Raw genomic sequence first — 11,257 nt, forward strand, 5'->3', positions numbered from 1 at the left:
AAATACTATGGTCAACAAGAAAAAAAATGCAAAAGTGTATTGTGAGTTCTATTGAAAAATAAAATTGATTACTGATGTGTAATTATCTTTGAATGGTTCGAGTGATTAAGCAACAACTAATTGAGCCCATCTGAGTGACATCTGAAATGTAAAACCTGTTCCACCATCAACAGTCTATTGAAGCAGAGCTAACAGTTTGTGACGCAGTGATTTTAGGCAGAGTCAGACATGTTTAATCTATATTTGAATTACAAGTATGCGAAAAAAAAATCCTAATTTTCCACTTTCTCTCTCTGGCTGTTTACATGAATATAAAGAAACAGTTCACTTTCTATCTGAGCTCAAGACACATAGCTGCAAGTGTTAGCCAGGAAAACATAACAGACAACTCTAATGAAGAGACGACAGTTTTGAAAAGAAAAATGATTGTGGAAATGTAAAAAATGTAAAATGTTGTAAATGACTTGTTGGGATATAATCTCATGTCAAACATGAGCCAAAAAGAATATTCTTATTGCAAGGCCACAATAAGTTTTTGGGAAATAACTATTATTTATCCAATTATCCGGGTAGAAAGTGTCATTGATATTAATAATGTCTTTTTTAAGAGAGAGCTGGCAAATATGGCACCAGATATTGTAACAAGTATAACATGACAACTCTATAATCTGGGTACAGTGATGTAGAGTAATTAAGATATTTGAACAGTTACTTAATTTCATATATAACCCACACATGCAGCCTTTTCACTATAGTGGATTTACCAAGTAAACATAAAAAAACACATAATAGAAACATTCGAAATCACTTTTTGGCACAACACTAGAAGTAAAAACACACAGAGAAATGAAACATGAGCTGAACAAACAGTAAAGTTCCTAAAGACGAACTGTTGAAGGAGGAAATAAAGCAAACTTACAGTTTCTTCAAACACACACACGAACAACAACAACAAGCTCCACTCCAGACCTGGACACTAAACATGGACACACAGGTCAGCTGCTTTCTGGGAGGAGGCGGGACTCCACCTGATGGTTTCTAAATGTGATCCTGTCTTGACTTGTGTTATTCTAGCTCTAAACGTTCTTTGGGTGTGTTTCTTGCCCCACCCATAAGAATGCATTGAGAAGATTATTACCACAAGAGCAGAGATATCTTACATAATATCTTAAGAGTCAATATATCTTAAAATCTTTTCTGCTTGTTAAAACCTTTGTTCAAGCTCAATATTAAATACTATTTATTATTCTACTCCCAGATTAGTGAGCAAGAAAGGAGACTCAAAAGCTGAGATGAGAAATAAAATAAAACAAATGTCTCCAGATTTAAAAAAGTTACAATCCCATATTTTTCATTTCCCAGATTCCACATGCTGGATTCACCTGCTCAGCAGCGGGATTTACCAAAATAAGATGTCCTTCAGAGCTTGATTTTAAAGTGCTATAAATCAAATATGACATTTGAATCAATGGCATCATTAATAGTTTTGTTACACCATAACTATTCTGTATTTATGATCTCAGATCTAACTGATCATGATTTTTTAATTAAATTAACAAACTGGCCTCAATAAAGGGCAGAAATCTGTTAATCATGCAAACTTTCTGAAAGAAGTTGCTTAACTTTTAATTACTTAATTTCATAAATTGTCACTAGTTCAATAAATGGTGACTTATTTCCAGCAGTGTGTGTTCAGTAGTTTGGATTTTAAGTTTGAATGTCTCCCCGAGTACACACGAGAAGAATATTACACAGATTACCTCATTATAAAAGTTATATTAAAATATTCTTGTTGATGCAGTTTTCATGTTTTAATTTCTGAACTTCTTTAGATTAAATTCATAATTATTCTATAAATGTTACTCTAAATAAATAGTTAAGAAAAGCGACCAAAGTGGGTCCTGAGTGATTTCATGAAAAGAAAACACACAGAAACCTGTCCATGTAAACACAAGCTGTCTGCTATAATAAAATCTTTTTTGAACTCTGATCTGTTTGTTCATCTGCTCGCTGATACTGAAAAGGTTTCTGTTTCTCTGTGTTTGATGAGCTCTGACTTCTGTAAATATGTATACTGTATTTATGAAAAAGCAGATGGAGTTTGTGTCTCACTCATGTAGTGACTGTTGTTGTTAAACAGACACCATGACAGAGATCATAAAGGTCTCCTGATGTTAGAAATGAGAGCAAAGGCAGGAGGTGTGTGGACTGTGTGTAGAAGCATTTGTGTGTTACTGAAATGTCTGTGTGTTTATGAATGTTTAGTTCAATATAGTGATGTGCTGATCTTTACCATGTTGTTCTGTTGTTTTGATCACTCTGGATTCAAATGATGAAGTCCTATGTTTACAGTGACAGTGATGAGTGAAGACATTCATTACAACAAGTCCAAACTTGCTGCACTTGGTAATTAGAAAAATGTGAGCTGTTACCTGGGATCAGTCAGAGTTGCAAATCTGAAAAACTAAACTTCAAGCTATAACAGAGATGATGAACAGAGATACATTTTTATTAGACAGAAGAAACTGTATAACACAGACTTAAGAGCTGCAGCTATAGGACACTGATTTTGCCCTGAGAAAACCTGTTGGTAACAGAAATGTGCATGTGAGTGTTTGTGTGTGCACGCTGTATTTGCCTGGGAACGGCAATAACCCAACCCAACAGAAACTGACGGTTGGTTAAACCTGAGTACAGGTGTGAACTGTACACTTCACTTTACAGTGTGTCCGACTCTGTGGCTTCGAAAATTAAAGCCGAGGTTATGTTTCGCATAAAGTAACGTGAAAAACTATCATCATAAAGTTTGATGTGTTTTCATAGCAGCTGTTTACTCCTTGTCTCCACAGCCTATTTACTGTGGAATCCTGGCCTCTCTTTATGTATTCAGGTTTGTTTATTAGTTTTCCCAGTCTAGGTTTTATTTGCTCACTGTTCCTTATCCCCTGTTTTTGTACTTTGCCATCACTTTAAAAAACGTTCACTCACACCCTAGCCAGTACCTGCATTTTGGGTCCTTTTCTCCCACACACCACACGACTGCTACCCCAGCCGTGACAGACACTCTTTCAATGATGAGGACATACACATCATGGACAGGGAGGAACGCTGGTTTGAGCGGGCAGTCAAGGAGGCCATTTACGTGAAAAGGGAAAGACCATCTCTGAATCGAGGAGGGGGCTTAAGGGTACATCTTTCACCATTTTATAATGCTGAGATTGCAGCCATTCCCCAACCCACTTTGAATAGTGGGTCATTGATTAGTGTTTGTTGATCAGTGGTTGTTAAATGGTTGTGGCAATTTGCATATTAATGCTCAAGGAACTGACTCAGAGCCCAGTGTTCATTCAGTCATCTAGTTTCAGTCATTGTGCAAAGGTACTGTTTATTAGTTAGATCATGTTCAGCTGTGTTCCCTCCTGCAGTTCGCTCCCTTTTTTGCCCTTTTGTGTATTTATGTCTTCATCTCCCTCTGTCCTGCATCATGATCTCGCTCATTTCCGTGCTGTTTGTTCTGCTTGTCCTATTAGTTTGTGTGTTTTTTCCAGTTTGTTTTGTATTACTAGATACAAGCAAAGCTTTTTTGAGTTAAAGTCCTGCCTTTGAGTCTGCATTTGGGTCCAATCCTACCTGCTTCACGGAGCTAATTCATGCCACCTATCTATTTCAGAAAATGTAGTCCACCTGTGTGCACAGTCCTCCACTCTTATACATGGCCCTGTGTTCCTTCCTCTTCTTAAAGTCAATGTTTCTCACAGCTATTTGCATCCTTTTCATAAAATCCACCACCATCTGTCCTTCTACATTTCTCTCCTTAACACTGTACCTATTCAATACCTTGTCATCTCCTCTGTTCCCTTCACCTACATGTCCATTAAAGCAGCAGTCCCCAAACGCCGGGCCATGGACTGGTGCTGGTCCATGAGTTGTTTGGTACCGGGCTGTGAGAGTTGAGGCTCTGGTGTGGAATTTATGTTTTTCAGGGTTTTTATCGTTAAGTCGGTTTCCTTGGGTCTTTTCCCGTGTTGTAGTTGTGTGTCTTTTTTTGAAAGAAATATTTACGCATTACCACAGTGACCAGAGAGCATTAAGGGGCAGAGAGGAGGATGTTACTCTGAACGTTGTTGGCACATTTCAGGAGGACACTGCTAATAAAGTTACACAATTACACAGTGAATTCGCGTTTATTATTATATTTACAAACTACCATAGTTTTTTTCTTGGTCGTATCATTTTATTTCGTTGTATTTATCCACAACACCTTAAAGGCTGGTCAGTGAAAATATTGCCTGACATTAAACTGGTCCATGGTGCAAAAAAGTTTGGGGCCTGCTGCATTAAAGTACCCTCCAACCACCACTCTCTCCCTCTGTCGAGACACTCTACCGCTTCATCCACTTTACACCAGAATACCTCTTTCTCGTCTATCTGACCTCTGACCTGTGGGCCGTACACAGTGACAACATTTAGCATCACTCCTTTGCTTTCCAGTTTCAGACTCATGATCCTATCTGAGCCTCTCTTCACCTCCACAACACTGTTCACATACATTTAGAGTCCTGCTCTCACCTCCACTCTCCTGCCTTTCCTTCTCTACCATTGCCTCCTTCCTCCTCTCCTCTTCCTTTGTTTTCAGCTATCAGTAGCACAGTTTCCACTGGCACCCTGTTGGCCAACAGCACCAGAGGCAGTTGTTGTTAACCTGGGGTCTTGACCAGTCTGATGGGACATTCTGATTCTTTATGATCCACATGTTTGATGTGGCAAAGCTTTTATGCAGAATGCCCTTCCTGATGCAACACTCCCCATTTACCCCGGCTGGCACTTGTGGTCCCCTTGTGCCAGCATTAGTGCTTTCCTCCTTTCTGCTGCTCACAAATCACCAATCACACTTTGAATCTTTCAATTAAAACACGACTCAGAAAATGTAGGAACAGAGCTGATGAGTTTTCATGTTCCCTTTAATATAGCAAGTGACATCATGTGCAGCGGAGAAAGACAAAGAGCTGCATTAGGCATGGGAGCCTATAGTTTTTCTACCATGTGACGATGATGTCATTTTAATCCTTACAAAGTAAAAGTTTTCAAACTGAATTGCATCTCTTGTCATGCGCACCAGACTGAAGTTACTGTGCACGAAGCTCACAAGTGTCTTATTTGGAGCTTTAAAAGAATACCACCACATGGAGGTTGGATAGTTTTAGTAACATTTGGCCAGTGGACCAATTTATTAACCACTTTGTGCTTAATTGTAGCTCTCATCTTATTTAGTAACCCAACTAATAACACAGACAATAACACAAACACGAAATGCTCCTTCTCTTGTGCTGTTTTTGTAGTAGTGTATATGTCAGATTTGCCCAGCAGTCATGGGTCACTTCCAATAAAATGGCACGAGACTGGAATAAAATGTATCCATCAACTGGAAGACTTTATTAAAGAGAACACGAGTTTACACATTAACACACAGCAAAGAATCCAACCCCTCTAAAAGCAACTGGCTTCCTTTTATAATCTACCTGATTCAGGTGAGCATCTGAAATAGCACAAGTCTGGGGTCAGCAAACAAAATGAAAAGATAAACCTCCACATGAGCAAACATCCAACCACAATATAACACATGACAGACACATTCAGATTTCTAACAAATCCTACAAATAACTCAATAACATATACAGATTTCAATCACTTCTATATAACTTTAAACACCTTAACCACACTCCCCTAGCCTGGCACATTGGTTTACTCCAGGAGCTCATAAGCAGGTGATTGAGCTGCTTTTACTCTTTTGCTCCACATCCTGCAAAAGAAGCATCCAGGAAAGGTAAGTACTGTTAACACTTTTTACATACACAAGAATTTAGGTTACAGAAAAAAGATAATAATGTGATGTGAACAGCTCTAACTCAGGTTCTTTTTCCTGACACAGGTAGGATGGCCAGTCCCCCTGTCTCTTCACCTTTCACAAGCAGTCATTAACTACTAATTCAAATAAACCTAATAAAGAATCCCTAACCACAAATTAGTGTTTTTTCTTCATTATAATTTTTAAAAACCAATCGGTCACATTATTAAAAATACAAGGGTAATGGAACCCCTGGTCTCCATTACAGTATACACCTGAGCCTGTCACTTTTCTGTCTGTCCTGCACTTTTGTCTTTTCTCTCTTTTTCTTTCTCTTTGATTGTAAAATCAAAGTATGAGCATGTTTTTATAAGTTAAACTTGTGTTTGAATCCTGCAGCTTATCACACATTTGATTTCCATGTGTGACAACTGCAAGTGTCCAGAGTCAGGCCAGACTGATAAACCCAATGCTGCAGATCATCTGTGGTGTCTCTGAGGAAGAGCTGAGGAGACGGAGGCTTTCCACCCTCGATGATCCACCAGGACAAACTCAGCAGTGTGTAAGGAAGAGGAGGAGGAAGAAGCGCTAGCATGGGTTCATGAGATTTGATCATATGAGATTTGAAACATATTTCATAGAAAATATGAATAATATAAGATGGGGCCTGATTACTTGAGACTGTATGTGAGGAGCAGGATTATAAATTGTGGATTTCAGCCAATGCAGGAGAAATCTGCTCTCTCTTTCTAGTCCCTGTCAGTACTCTTGCTGCAGCATTTTGGATCAGCTGAAGGCTGAAGTCCCTGTGGAAACTTATTAAAGTACAGTTAGAGCTTAATGCATTCCACTGAGTTTTCCTGTAGTGCACATTTTACAGTGCACTTTTTATAGCCTACAACAAACATTTCAAGAATGTGACTTTAAATCGGACTTTTCAAATACATTTGATTGATTTGAAATATTCTAATATCATAAGATGATGAGAGGAAAAAGGTTCATTCACTAAAGTTCATATTCACTGCAGTCCGATCAAATACTTTACTTAGGTACAATATCAACATGTTAACATTTGCTTGCTCCCAATTGTTAATTTTTTTCTTTTTCACATTGAAAATCAGAGACACTGAAAACATCTGGAACATTTGAAGTTTGACTCAAATCACATCACAAGTCAACAGCTTTTAGTATCACTGTATAATGAATACCATAAATGACTGTACAAATCAATCATATATATATATATATATGTGTATATATATATATATATATATATATATATATATATATATATATATATATATATATATATATATATATATATATATATATAAAAAAACACCCATCTCGCCCCTGCGGGCGGTTTATCCTTCAAGCTCGGGTCCTCTACCAGAGGCCTGGGAGCTTGAGGGTCCTGCGCAGTATCTTAGCTGTTCCCAGGACTGCGCTCTTCTGGACAGAGATCTCCGATGTTGTTCCCGGGATCTGCTGGAGCCACTCGCCTAGCTTGGGAGTCACCGCACCTAGTGCTCCGATTACCACGGGGACCACCGTTACCTTCACCCTCCACATCCTCTCGAGCTCTTCTCTGAGCCCTTGGTATTTCTCCAGCTTCTCGTGTTCCTTCTTCCTGATATTGCTGTCATTCGGAACCGCTACATCGATCACTACGGTCGTCTTCTCCTGTTTGTCTACCACCACTATGTCCGGTTGGTTAGCCACCACCATTTTGTCCGTCTGTATCTGGAAGTCCCACAGGATCTTAGCTCGGTCATTCTCCACCACCCTTGGGGGCGTCTCCCATTTTGACCTCGGGACTTCCAGGTTATACTCGGCACAGATGTTCCTGTACACTATGCCGGCCACTTGGTTATGGCGTTCCATGTATGCCCTGCCTGCTAGCATCTTGCACCCTGCTGTTATGTGCTGGATTGTTTCAGGGGCATCTTTACACAGCCTGCACCTGGGGTCTTGCCTGGTGTGATAGACCCCAGCCTCTATGGATCTTGTACTCAGAGCTTGTTCTTGTGCTGCCATGATTAGTGTCTCTGTGCTGTCTTTCAGTCCAGCTTTGTCCAGCCACTGGTAGGATTTCTGGATATCAGCCACCTCCTCTATCTGCCGGTGGTACATACCGTGCAGGGGCCTGTCCTTCCATGATGGTTCCTCGTCTCCCTCCTCTTTCTTGGGTTTCTGCTGCCTGAGGTGTTCACTGAGCACTCGGTCAGTTGGGGCCATTTTCCCAATGTATTCTTGGATGTTCGTTGTCTCATCCTGGACTGTGGTGCTGACACTCACCAGTCCCCGGCCCCCTTCCTTCCGCTTAGCGTACAGCCTCAGGGTGCTGGACTTGGGGTGAAACCCTCCATGCATGGTAAAGAGCTTTCTTGTCTTTATGTCAGTGGCTTCTATCTCCTCCTTTGGCCAGCCTATTACCCCAGCAGGGTACCTGATCACGGGCAGGGCGTAGGTGTTGATAGCCCGGATCTTGTTCTTACCGTTCAGCTGACTCCTCAGGACTTGCCTGACCCTCTGCAGGTACTTGGTGGTTGCAGCTTTCCTAGCGGCCTCTTCATGGTTCCCATTCGCCTGCGGGATCCCCAGGTACTTGTAACTGTCCTCTATGTCTGCAATGTTGCCTTCTGGTAGCTCGATCCCCTCAGTTCTGACTACCTTCCCTCTCTTTGTTACCATCCGACTACACTTCTCCAGCCCGAATGACATCCCGATGTCATTGCTGTATAGCCTGGTAGTGTGGATCAGTGAATCGATGTCTCATTCACTCTTGGCATACAGCTTGATGTCATCCATGTACAGGAGGTGGCTGACAACTGCTCCGTTCCGTAGTCGGTATCCGTAGCCAGTCTTGGTAATGATCTCACTGAGGGGGTTCAGGCCTATGCAGAACAGCAGTGGGGACAGAGCATCTCCTTGGTAGATCCCGCACTTGATGGTGACTTGTGCTATGGGCTTAGAGTTGGCCTCTAGTGTTGTACGCCACATCCCCATTGAGTTCCTGATGAAGGCTCTTAGGGTCCTGTTGATCTTGTACAATTCTAGGCATTCCAGTATCCAGCTGTGGGGCATTGAGTCATAGGCCTTCTTGTAATCAATCCAGGCAGTGCACAGGTTGGTCAGTCTGGTCTTGCAGTCTCGGCTGACTGTTCTGTCTACCAGTAGCTGGTGTTTTGCGCCTCTGGTATTCTTGCCAATCCCTTTCTGTGCCCCGCTCATGTATTGAGCCATGTGCCTGTTCATCTTAGCCGATATGATGCCTGACAGGAGCTTCCATGTAGTACTGAGGCAGGTTATTGGTCGGTAGTTGGGTGGGACCGGTCCCTTCTGGGGGTCCTTGAGGATCAGGACCGTCCGGCCTTCGGTTAGCCATTCCGGGTGTCTCTCGTTAACTAGCAGCTGGTTCATTTGTGCTGCCAGACGCTCGTGGAGTGCAGTCAGCTTCTTCAGTCAGTAGGCGTGAACCATGTCGGGCCCTGGTGCTGTCCAACTCTTCATACTGGAGACCCTTTCTTGGATATCTGCCACTGTGATGGTTACTGGACCCTGTTCAGGGAGGTTGCTATGGTCTGCCCTCAGATCCACTAGCCACTGAGCATTGCCATTATGGGTTGCGTCCTTCTCCCATATGCTCTTCCAGTATTGCTCCGTCTCCAGCCTTGGTGGTGCTGTTCTCTTATTGTTCCCTTGCCACTGAGAGTACACCTTTGCTGGTTCTGTGGAGAACAGCTGGTTTATTCTCCTGCCTTCTATCTCTCTGGTGTACCTCCTCAAGCGGCTGGCCAAGGCTGTGAGTCGTTGCTTGGCAGTTTCCAAGGCCTCAGGTATGGACAGCTTGCTGTATTTCTTATGCACCTTCTTTGTCGCACCTTTCTGCAACTCCGTTAGTTGGCTAACCTCCCTCCGTGCTACTTTGATCTTGCCCTCTAGCCTCCTTCTCCATGGAGGGTACTGCCCCTTGTGGTTGTTCAACTTGTAGCCAAGCATCTCACTGATCACTGCTGCCGTAGTGTAGATCAGCTTGTTAGTGTCGGTAATCGTGGTCGTATGTATCGTCCGTAGTGCTGCATTAACATCATCTAGCAGACCTTTTATATATATATATATATATATATATATATATATATATATATATATATTATTATTTGATAATAATAAAGTGACACAACATACTAATCTTCACTGTGAAGCTTGAAAATGTGAAGCAAAATGTGGATCCTGGAATAATCGTAGCTTACATCTTTAAAGGATTGATGAGGAAGAAGTTTACAAGGAATCATTTAGAACAGTTTAAAACATCGACTGATTGAATCCATGAATCTGAAAATGTGTTTCTGAGTGAAAGAGACAGACATGTACAGACTGAACTATCTTTTCAATAGTCAGAGTGTTTCTTTAACATGAGGACACTCTTTACACTCAACTCAGCACAGACACACTGAAGAAGCAGGACCAACCCAAAATCCAGGATAAAGACTTTCAGTGAATGTGGTTTTGAAGGTTAAGACGTGGATCAGAGTGTCAGAGGAGACTCTGTAGAAGGACAGAGTGCCAGCAGGACAGTCCACATACACTGCTACTCTGTTAGAGACAGAGGAGTAGCAGGATGAGGATGAGGAGATGAATGTTTGTCTCTTATTGTGCCTGACATAATTAGGACCATCATCAAAGCAGAGCAGACTCCAGGACTGATCATTAAATCCAAACCTACACTCATCACTGTATCCTTTCCTTCCGATTCTTCTGTAGCTCACTGATATAGAAATATTTTTGCTCCACTCGACCTCCCATCAACAGCGACCAGTCAGGCCATTTCTACACAGCAGCTGAGGATAACCATCAAATCTGTCAGGATGATCAGGATATGATTGAACCTCCTTCACATGTGTCACCTTACTGTTGTTATCAGACAGTTTGAGGTTTGTGTGTACTGTGTTTGTGTCGATTGTGAGTTGACAGGAATCTGATGGAGAGAACAAACACAATCCAGCTGCAGTTATCAGAGATGTGAATGAGTGATGTGACAGTTTGAAGAGGTTGAATGTGTGCTGCTTTGTTTTCATATTTCACATTAAAAACACACTTACACTTCTTCAGCCCTGGTGTCAACCATTGGACTCCAGCAGGCTCCACCCTGAAAGGAGGAGGAGGGTCAGACCAGCACAGTCTCTTTCAGCATGCACACATGGACATTACATCGCTTTCATACACATACTGTTAGACACTGATAAAGAAACAGTCCAACATTTTCACAAATACATTTTAATCCATACGTGGATCAAACTGTTGATGGTTTGGACTGATCCTGGATCTGTCAGTACACCACTGTATTTAATGAAATATGACTGATTCTAACTGTGACCTTCATTATCTTTATATTCCTCTTCTGTTTAGCTG

At 41.6% G+C, this 11,257-nt stretch overlaps 1 pseudogene; it reads right to left on the reverse strand.

The window, feature by feature from the left end:
* Window positions 1-10,284: 10,284 nt before the first annotated feature.
* On the reverse strand, window positions 10,285-10,809 carry LOC135932298 (stonustoxin subunit alpha-like; annotated as a pseudogene).
* Between the last annotated feature and the right edge of the window lie 448 nt (window positions 10,810-11,257).

This window comes from Pelmatolapia mariae, linkage group LG23, assembly GCF_036321145.2.
Source record: "Pelmatolapia mariae isolate MD_Pm_ZW linkage group LG23, Pm_UMD_F_2, whole genome shotgun sequence".
NCBI lineage: Eukaryota > Metazoa > Chordata > Actinopteri > Cichliformes > Cichlidae > Pelmatolapia > Pelmatolapia mariae.